The following is a 10,097-nucleotide window of genomic DNA, read 5'->3' as shown; positions in this document are numbered from 1 at the left end:
AGATATAAATCAGCTATAAAAAAACAAAAAATAGACCGAAAGAGCACTGGGAACGAGCCATATAACCTACCTTTCTCCCTAGCAGAGCTGCATGCATCACTCACCTGTTGCAAGCAATCTGCCCCAGGCCCTGACCGTATACTATATGACAGTTTGAAAAACCTACCCTCTGAAACGAAGAAAACCCTTCTCTGTCTCTATAATTCTATATGGACCTCCGGCGAGATCCCCTCTGCCTGGAAAGAGGCCATAGTGATCCCCATCCTGAAGCAGGGCAAGGATCCATCGTCCGTATCGAGTTACAGGCCCATAGCTCTAACAAGCTGCCTCTGCAAGGTCTTCGAGAAGATGATAAACCGCCGTCTGATACATTTCCTAGAATCAAACAAGCTCCTTGACCCATACCAGTGCGGTTTTCGCGAGGGTCGATCCACCACTGACCCTCTGATACGTATTGAGGCACAGATACGTGAAGCTTTTGTTCACAAACAATTCTTTTTATCTGTGTTCCTAGACATGGAAAAGGCCTACGACACCACATGGCGGTTTGGTATATTGAGAGACCTTTCCCACTTTGGTATACGTGGTAATATGTTAAATGTCATTGAAAGTTACCTGCTGAATCGCACATTCCGTGTTCGGGTTGGCAGCGCTTTATCACGACCTTTTGTGCAGGAAACTGGAGTCCCACAGGGTGGGGTGCTCAGTTGCACTCTCTTCATTATAAAAATGAATTCCTTGCGTCTATACATCCCACGCAACATGTTTTATTCAACGTATGTCGATGATGTACAGATTGGATTTAAATCATGCAATCTTGCAATCTGTGAGCGGCAGGTTCAGCTTGGTCTGAACAGGGTGGCTAAATGGGCAGACGAGAATGGGTTCTGCCTAAATCCACAAAAGAGCACCTGCGTCCTTTTTTCTCGAAAGAGAGGACTGTACCCTGACCCCGACATTGACCTGAAAGGACAGAGTCTACCTGTAAAAACGGAACACAAATTCTTAGGCATAATTCTTGACACAAAGCTAACATTCATACCACACCTAAAACATCTAAAAAACAAATGCATGAAAACAATGAATATTTTAAAAGTGTTGTCACGCACTACATGGGGTAGTGACAAAAAGTGTCTGTTAAACTTGTATAAAAGCCTCATACGAACACGCCTAGACTACGGGGCCATAATTTATCAGTCAGCCACCCCAACCGCGTTGAAGATGCTGGACCCCGTCCACCATCTAGGTATTCGCTTGTCTACAGGTACCTTTAGGACAAGCCCTGTAGAAAGCCTTTACGTGGAATCCAATGAGTGGTCACTCCACTTGCAGAGGACCTACACAGCTTTTATGTATTTCCTTAGAGTGAATGCAAACAGTGAACATCCCTCATATTCCACCGTAAATGATTTGTCCAGCTCCCACCTCTTTCATAACCGACCTGCAGTAAGAGAGCCCTTCTCGTTGCGTGTGAGAAGTCTGGCTGAGGAAATGGATGTCCCACTCTTTGAACATCGTCTAATGACACCCACTATAGAGGTCTCACCGTGGCAGTGGCAGATTGTAGACTGTGATTTGTCTTTTTTACATGTTACGAAGCACGCCCCGGTTACACACATTCAAATGCACTTCATTGAACTGCAGCATAAATACTCTTGTCCGGAATTCTACACCGATGCATCAAAGTCTCATGCTGGCGTCTCTTATGCAGCGGTTGGTCCATCATTTTCAGATGCCGACGCCCTGCACCCCCTAACGAGCATTTTCACAGCAGAGGCTTATGCAATACTGTCGGCTCTTAAATACATCAAAGAATCGAAAATACCAAAAGCAATCATCTACACAGACTCGCTGAGCGTAGTAAAAGCCTTAAAATATCTTAAGAGGCACAAAAATCCTGTAATAGTATCGCTTTATTCATTCATATGTAGTATTTATGCATCTGGGCAGCATGTTGTGGTGTGCTGGGTGCCAGGACACCGAGACATCGAGGGAAATGTACTGGCAGACCAGCTTGCCACATCCATCAAGGCAAAAGCTGGCAACACATCTATGCTCGTCCCTGTTCTCGATATGAAGCCATATCTACGCAAGAGACTTCGAGTCCACTGGCAACGTTTGTGGGACGGCCAGACTCATAACAAGCTTCATATAATTAAGCCCCGTTTAGGAAACTGGCCATCGACCACGAAATCTAGAAGAAATGATGTCCTATTCTGTAGGCTCAGAATAGGACACACTTACGGCACACATAATTACCTGTTGTCTGGAGGCGAACCCCCGACCTGTACTAGATGTGGGGAAGCACTTACTGTACTTCACATCCTACTACAGTGTCCAATAATAGAACCTGAAAGAAAAAAGCACTTTGTTCAAGCCTATAAAGAGAATATACCCCTTCATCCAGCGATGTTTTTACATAACGACCCGATATTTCAGAATGATTCAGTTTTAGCCTTTTTAAACGACATCGACATTTTGTAAGTTCTTCGCCCGGGAGATTCGTAGCGGCATCCTCTTTCAGAGGACGCTGCTGCGACCGCATATTTGAAATGCACTCTCCTCCAGGCCCTTGCTCCTAAGGGTCTCTGTGAGGCAGTAGTGCCTTGTATCGCTTACAACTTTTTATGCTATATTCATTGTGCCCCTATCACGTCATTGTCATGATTTTATTAATTTTGTCTGTTTTACGCACCTTTAGTGCGCAGGATTTTAGGCCCCTTTACAGCCACCCTACACCTACCCACTGTCATTGATCATACCATTGCTCACTCAGTACAATACGTCTTGGCGCTCTTTGGCCATACCTGGCCCTTGCGCCGCAAAACAACATATATCATCATCAAAGCAGATTTTTGCCGTCGGCGTCGCCGTCGCCGTCGCCGTGAGGTACCGTATGAGGTCAATGGAGATGAAATCGTCGCCGCGCGCCGCCGAACGCTGTATGTGCGAGTGAAAGGCCGCGAGGGACGCGCTCTTTCACGGGGAGTGAACCCACGGCGGAGAACAAACGCGCGTTCTGCGCCGTGCTTCTTTAAGGGCTGCAGAAGTAGGCGCCTCTTTCCTCCTTCACAATCAACATATATGTAGAGCAAACGCGCCTTCTTCAGACGCGCGAAAGGCCGTGGGCGGGGGAGGGAAGGGAGGTCACGTTTAGCTGCGGCACCAAGTGCCTATTTATATCAGAGGCTCCGGCAACAGTCAGCAATGCCGCACGCATTTTGTGCGAACGCGGGCAAAACGCCGACGGCGTCGACATTAGTTCTGCGTGTTACCGGTGCTGCTGCATGTCCAAGTTTATACAGCTGATAAAGCTACTATCATTACTCCGTATAGCTCTCTACAAATTTGCTATCGCAATTGATGCTTCGCCTTTCAGATGAAACTGCGACCACTTTTATATATAAATACGCATTCGGTGCCGCAGCTAAACGACGCCTCCCCTCCCTCCCTCCCGTCCCCTCACGGCTTTTCGCGCGATAGAAGTCACGTTTGCTGTCTATATATGGTGATTGTAAAGGAGTAAAGAGACGCTTAATTCAGCAGCCCTTCAGGGAACACGGCGCAGAACGCGCGGTTGCTCTCCGACGTGCGTTCGCTCCCCGTGAAAGCGCGCGTGCCTCGCCCCTTTTCACTCGCACATGCAGCATCCGGAGCGCGGCGACGATTTCATCGCCGTTCACGTCATACGGAACCTCACGGCGACGCCGACGGTAGAAATCCGCTTTGGAGTGTCCATTTAATTGCTATCGCAATAAAACTTGACTTATGTTCACATAGAAAATATTGCAACTAAAGGGACACGAGCTGTACGTTTATTACGTAGAATCAGTAACCGGCGTTCTGGTATGCGAAGTGACACATTAATTATGATGTACCGTATGTATGTACGACCGATTCTAGAATTTGGCTGTTTTTTTGTTTTCCAGAAGTGCAAAATATAAAATAAGACCACTTATTCTTTTACAAAGAGAAGCTCTTCGATCATGTTTAGGTCTGCCTAAATTCGTTGCTAATAAGGTGGTATACCAGGAAGCGCGATTACCTTCTCTTCACACGAGATCCCGCATGCTTACGGCTCAAACATACTTAAGGACTTATGAATCTCCTCTTAGACGTACTGAATATATATTTATTAGTGAACCAAATTCATTTTTTGAGAACACGTGGCCACGGTTACATACCCCCCAGATTGTATTTGTGCAGGCACAATTAGCACCTTTAAATGTTCGCAATAGGGAAATTATTCCGTTTTATAGGTCCACATTGTCCCTAATAATAGAATTCGCGGACATTCTCCCCAATAACGCAAAACTGCTGCCATCAACATATTTGAATGCCCTTTTACAAGACTATTTGGTCCATTTCCCCATAACTGTAATAGCGACTGATGCTTCCTCGTGTGAAGAGAAGGCAGCCGTGTGAATTTACTCACCATCCATCCATTGGTCTTTTTCACTTCGCCTGCCAGATTACACATCAGTTTATCAGGCCGAACGTCTGGCAATAGTTCTTGCATTGCGAAAGTTACCGCTAAATGTTACAAAAGTTGTTATCGTCACAGATTCCCTTTCCGTATGCAGTGTGCTTAACGCGTCTACAAGTTCGACAGCTTTGAACACGTTATATACATTAGCTCCACCCCACTTAAGGTTAGTTCATTTAGTATGGGTACTAGGCCACCGAGAAATCCAACTTAATGAAATAGCTGATTCTTCAGCACGAGCTTCTTTAAAAGGTACGGCGACATCTGTGCTGCCGGCAACTGCGCATATCAGTGCCGCCAGATATAGGCAGTTTTCTTCGACCGAAGACAAAAAAAGCCTCGCATTAGCAAAATGTACACATTTTATACATTTAATGAATGAATGAATGAACTTTTATTTCCCTTTTTAAGAAAGGGCAGGGGCCGGGGGGAGAGAGGGAGCCCTGTGTGCTCCAGTCTTAGCACCTTCTGCTGCCAGACGTCCGCCTACCAGTCGTGGTAGGCCTCCGCTACCTCCTCAACCCACCTCAGGACTCGGTCCTGCAGGGTGGGATCGGAGCTGCGCAGGGCAGTCTCCCACAGCTCCTCGCTACTAATTAATGGTTTGAGGGGGCGGGGGGGGGGGGATGTTTGATGGGGCATTTCCACATTATATGGGAGAGATCTGCTGTTTGGACAGGGCAGAAGCGACACTTGGGTGTCGCGTATGTGTCGGGAAAGAATAAGTGCAAAGGTAAGAAAAGTGCGACTTTGTAGTTGGCGCCACAATATTTCTCTCGGGCGCGTGCTCGACACAGAGAGAGGTGGATACGTTAGGCGTTGGTGTTTGTAATGTGTGCAAATTTCATGGAATGTGATGAGTGAGTCTTTATTGGTCTGTTGTTGGGAGTCATTGGCTTCTGGGGTAAGGCCCACATTTCCGCCCACTACGTCCGTGAATCCTCGAGCAGCGGCATGAGCCATTTTGTTGCCTGGTAGTCCTTGATGTGCTGGAGTCCAGATGAGAGCGATGTAATTTTTCGGCGGTTGAGCGACTAGTATAGAGGGCGCGAGGTTTGTAATGTAGCCGCTACTGAAGTTCCGGATAGCAGTGTTCGAGTCACTGATGATGACATCACAATCAGGTAGCCCCGATGCGAGTGCAATGGCGGCCTCTTCTGCGTCGCCCGCTGAGGTGGTCCTGACTGACGCTGAACGAACAGTGTTGTCCTGCTTGTCTACGACCGCTAAAGCATAACGATGTTTAGTTTTATAGGCTGCGGCGTCCACGTAGTAAACTCCTTCCGCCTGTCCATAGCTGCGCTGTAGCGCCTTGGCTCGAAGTTTCCGGCGTTCGACGTGAAATTCGGGGTGCATGTTTCTGGGTAGGGGTTGGATGTGGTATTGGCCGTGTATGTTCGGAGGAAGTTGATGTCGCTTGTTCTCGTTGAGTGGTGGGGCGTAGTGAAGTTGTCTCAGGATCTCACGCCCAGCTTCAGTGGTGGAGAGTCTGTGATATTGCGATGATAGATGTGCTTCGGTTAATTCTTCAAAGGTATTAATTGTGGCTGTGGCCATCACCCTCTGTGCGGATGCTCTAATCGGAACACCAAGAGCGACTTTGTGTATCTTGCGGATCAAGCAGTTTACAGTGTCCGCTTCCTTCCTAGAGAGTGAGAGATATGGTAGTGCGAAGGTGATTTTGCTTAAGGCGAAGGCTTGGATGAGCTGAATCAGTTCCTTCTCTCGAAGCCCTCCGTGTTTATTGGAGATCCTTCCTATGAGGCGTAGCGTGTTATCTACTGTTGTTTGTAGTGCTTGCAAGGTACGCTGATTTGTTCGGTTGCTTTGAAGGTGAAGGCCTAGCACCCTTATCCTGTCTACCTGGGGTATGGAGTGCCCTTCAACTGTGAGGTCGATATTCGGGGGCGATGTCCTGACGCGTCTCGTGGGGGGCAGAAGGAGAAGCTCTGATTTGGTGGGGGAGCACCTAAGGTCAAGTCGTGACCTTCTTGTTCGATCTGGTCAATGGCTGCTTGGAGGGTGTCTTGGATGTGCCCGTCCGAACCTCCGGTCATCCACAGCGCAATATCGTCCGCGTACAGTGAGAATCGGAGGTCGGGAATCTTCTTTAGAGCGAAAGCTAAAGGTCGCATAGCCAAATTGAAGAGGAGGGTGGAGAGTACTGCCCCTTGGGGCATACCGTTGCTTCCTAAACGTATCTGACCTGATTGTTCGCGGCCTAATTGGAGCGTTGCAGTGCGCTTCGTCAGGAAGCTGCATATATAACGGTAGATTCGCTCTCCACAGTTTATACTGTTAAGTTCGCGTAGAATGGCCAAGTGGGACACATTATTGAAGGCTCCCTTGAGGTCGAGGCCGAGCAACGCTTTTGTGTCACGTGCGTCGCTCGGTTCAATGATATCTTGTTTGAGCCTTAGCATGACATCCTGGCAAGAAAGAGACTTGCGAAATCCAGTCATTTCCGAGGGGAACAAGCGATGATCTTCGATGTAATTGGAAAGGCGTAGGTGGATTGCGTGCTCCAAGATCTTCCCTATGCATGAGGTGAGAGAGATGGGACGGAATTTATCATGTGAATTGGCTTATTCGGCTTGGGAATGAAGAACACATTGGCTGCTTTCCATTGTTGGGGATCGCCCTCTTCAAGACAGTGGTTGTAATACTCGGTGAGTTTGCGTATGGATTGCTCATCGAGGTTGCGAAGCATCTTATTTGTCACAGAGTCTGGACCTGGTGCCGTGGTAGTTTCGCGCTTGGTTGAGGGCATGTGGAACCTCCGCTTCTGTGATGGGGCTGCATAGTTCCTCATTGGGTTCACCATTATAGTCGGGCATGGGGATTTGCGTAGGAGGGGGGCATATGTTTGGAAGCCAAGTTACGGAACATTGTTGGCAGGTCCGCTGCATGTTCATGTAGCAGTTTATTGATCATGGTGGTTATTATGCGTCCTAGATGTGGTGGGGTCGAGCAGGTGCCGGAGCAATTGCCAGTCTTTTTAGTGCTAAGATGGCCATCCGCTCCTTCGCAAAACCTGAGTCCATTGCTGTGCCCTCAATTTGATAGCGTATTTTTCAATCTGAGAGTCCAATTTGGCGATTCTGATTCGGAGTTTGTGGTTGTAACGGGCTGTTAGCCATTTCCTGAGTAAGGCTGACGCTACAGGCTGAGTATACTTTGATTTTCCTACTAAGGCTGAGTATACTTTAAATTATTCTTGAACCGACAGTGGTGTCCTAACCGGCAATTCTAAGTACCATTTACAAGGCTGCGTTGCCGTATTCACAACTAAATTTTAGATGCGAGAGCATCTTATGCTCGGGCAGTGTCCGTTCTGCGGCGTCCGCACCCATACTGCGCATGCGTAAATCTCCCTCATTCTCCTCTCCTACGCAGGTGAGTGCTCTCCTTCTCCCTCTCCCCCTCTCCGCCACAGCTGCAGCGCAGCAAATCATTAAATATATCTCTCTCTCTCCTCTCTAAGGGTACGCCGGTAGGTGGCGCAAGTGTCGCGGCGCAGTAATAAAGCGCGCGTTCGCTGTGCTTCCGTCTTTCTCTGTGCAACGATGTGCGAAACGCCATGAACAACGTCAACGTCGGCGCTAGTTGCAGCTGCAGCGCCACCGCCCGCGGAGCAGAGGAAGGCATCCGGAAGCCGAACGTAAACATCAGCGTCGGCAAGCGGACCCCGAACATCGGTATCGTCTTCAGATACCGCGCGCACACCACGCTAGGAATCACGTACGATCTCTAAATAAAGACTCACCAACCCCGTACAACGTCTCCTCTCTTCTCAATACATTCTCTCACTCTAATTTCATTGGTTGTGTTGCCAGTGAAAATGAAACAGGAAACTCGATGGGCACCCCCCGCGATGCTTTCGCATCCCACCATGGTTGCCCGTAGGGTGAGACGATGTGATTTTTACTTGCACAGATCTGGTCTGGCGGCATCCCCATTATGCTACCTCTGCAATGAACCAGAATTACAGTGGACTAAAAGGGGGCAGTGGGCTTATTCAGCCGCTCCTCTGACGCAGTCTGCGTCGCATCCAAGAGGCGGCGCCACTGGCAACTTCAATGGAAGCTTTGCTTGCAGAAGCTTTGATTTTTCCTTGCGTTTCTGTCGGTTCAGTTCGAAGCAGTTCACCCTCCTATTTGTTTTAAATTTTGGCATACTTGACAGTCTTTACATATCTTTAGCAAGCACTATATTTGTTTAGGCCACATGATATTTGCCATAATAGTACCTTGTGGAAAAGGAAGACGGCAACTGTTGGGCAATTTGCTGCCTATCCTACTCTTAGACCTTTTGTGCAAAGAGCTCATCGCCGACGGATGTTGCTTATGTGGAAGGGGCCTTCGAATTTTCCGAATTATCGGGCAATCGTAAAAAAATTTGAAAACGGTTTCATGCCGTGTCGACCTAATGTAAAATTTTGTCAGACAGAAAACAGTGCGTGCATACTTCCCAGCTGGGCTTAAAAAAAAAGAAAAAAAAAATCAGGCATGCTAACCAGGTTTGTGACTTTGCTTAGCAAATGATATGTATATTGGCTTAAATATTTCATTGTTCCACTTTAGTTGTTCCATGCTTCACAGTAGCCTTCTGCGTTTATTATTAACCATCATTACAACCGGCACACATTTGTTAAATCCATATAACACCTATTCAGACGGCGCAGCCAGCGCCTAAGGAGCGGCGGATTCTCTCGAACCGCTCCAAAAAAAGACAAAACTCGCGTCACGGCGCCTGGAAATGGGCCCCGTGAGCTAATATTAGTCTCTTAAACACACAGCACAAACACTTTCTTCAGTATGGAGACACAAATACTACAATGGAATGTTACAGGACTTATTCACAACCTCGACGATATAAGAGAACCCTACACAAACATAACCCAAAGTTGCTGTGTGTTCAAGAGACACATCTGAAACCTACAAGCACAAACTTCCTTCGTCAATACACCGTCTTTCGAAAAGACCGCGATGAGGCTAACGTCAAGAGTTGCCGATAGTCGGTGGCTTCTCGACATGTGACCCTTGAGACGGCCCTTGAGGCGGTGGCAGTTCGGGCCATTCTATTTAAACAGACTAGTAACTGTGTGTTCCATTTATATACCCCCAAATCATCACCTTGAAAAAAACAGACTTTTATAATCTCATTGACCAGCTTCCCGAACCTTACATTCTCGTGGGAGATTTTAAACGCTCACACACGTTGTGGGGAGACTCGCGATGCGACGCGAGAGGTCGGCTCCTTGAAAATTATCTTCTGACCTCTGGTGCCTGCCTTTTTAATAAGAAGGAGCCGACCTACTATAACGCCCAACACGATTCGTACTTAGTCGATAGATCTAGCAATTGGATCTGCTTCTCTTATGCCTGACCTTGAATGAATGTCATTAACAATCCGTTTTGGAAGTGACCACTTCCCCGTAACATTAAACTTAATAAAGCAGCATGATAACCTCCCAATATTCCTCGATGGAAATTAGCATCGGCTGACTGGAAGCATTTTAAAGATTAACTTATTTACCACGAGATTTTATAAACAATTTTAGTATCGACGGTGCTGTCGCATATTTTACTACATTTATTATTGATGCTGC

The sequence above is a fragment of the Dermacentor silvarum genome, unplaced genomic scaffold, assembly GCF_013339745.2.
Source record: "Dermacentor silvarum isolate Dsil-2018 unplaced genomic scaffold, BIME_Dsil_1.4 Seq701, whole genome shotgun sequence".
Taxonomy (NCBI): domain Eukaryota; kingdom Metazoa; phylum Arthropoda; class Arachnida; order Ixodida; family Ixodidae; genus Dermacentor; species Dermacentor silvarum.
The sequence above is the reverse complement of the archived record's forward strand: the minus strand, read 5'-3'. Positions refer to the sequence as shown.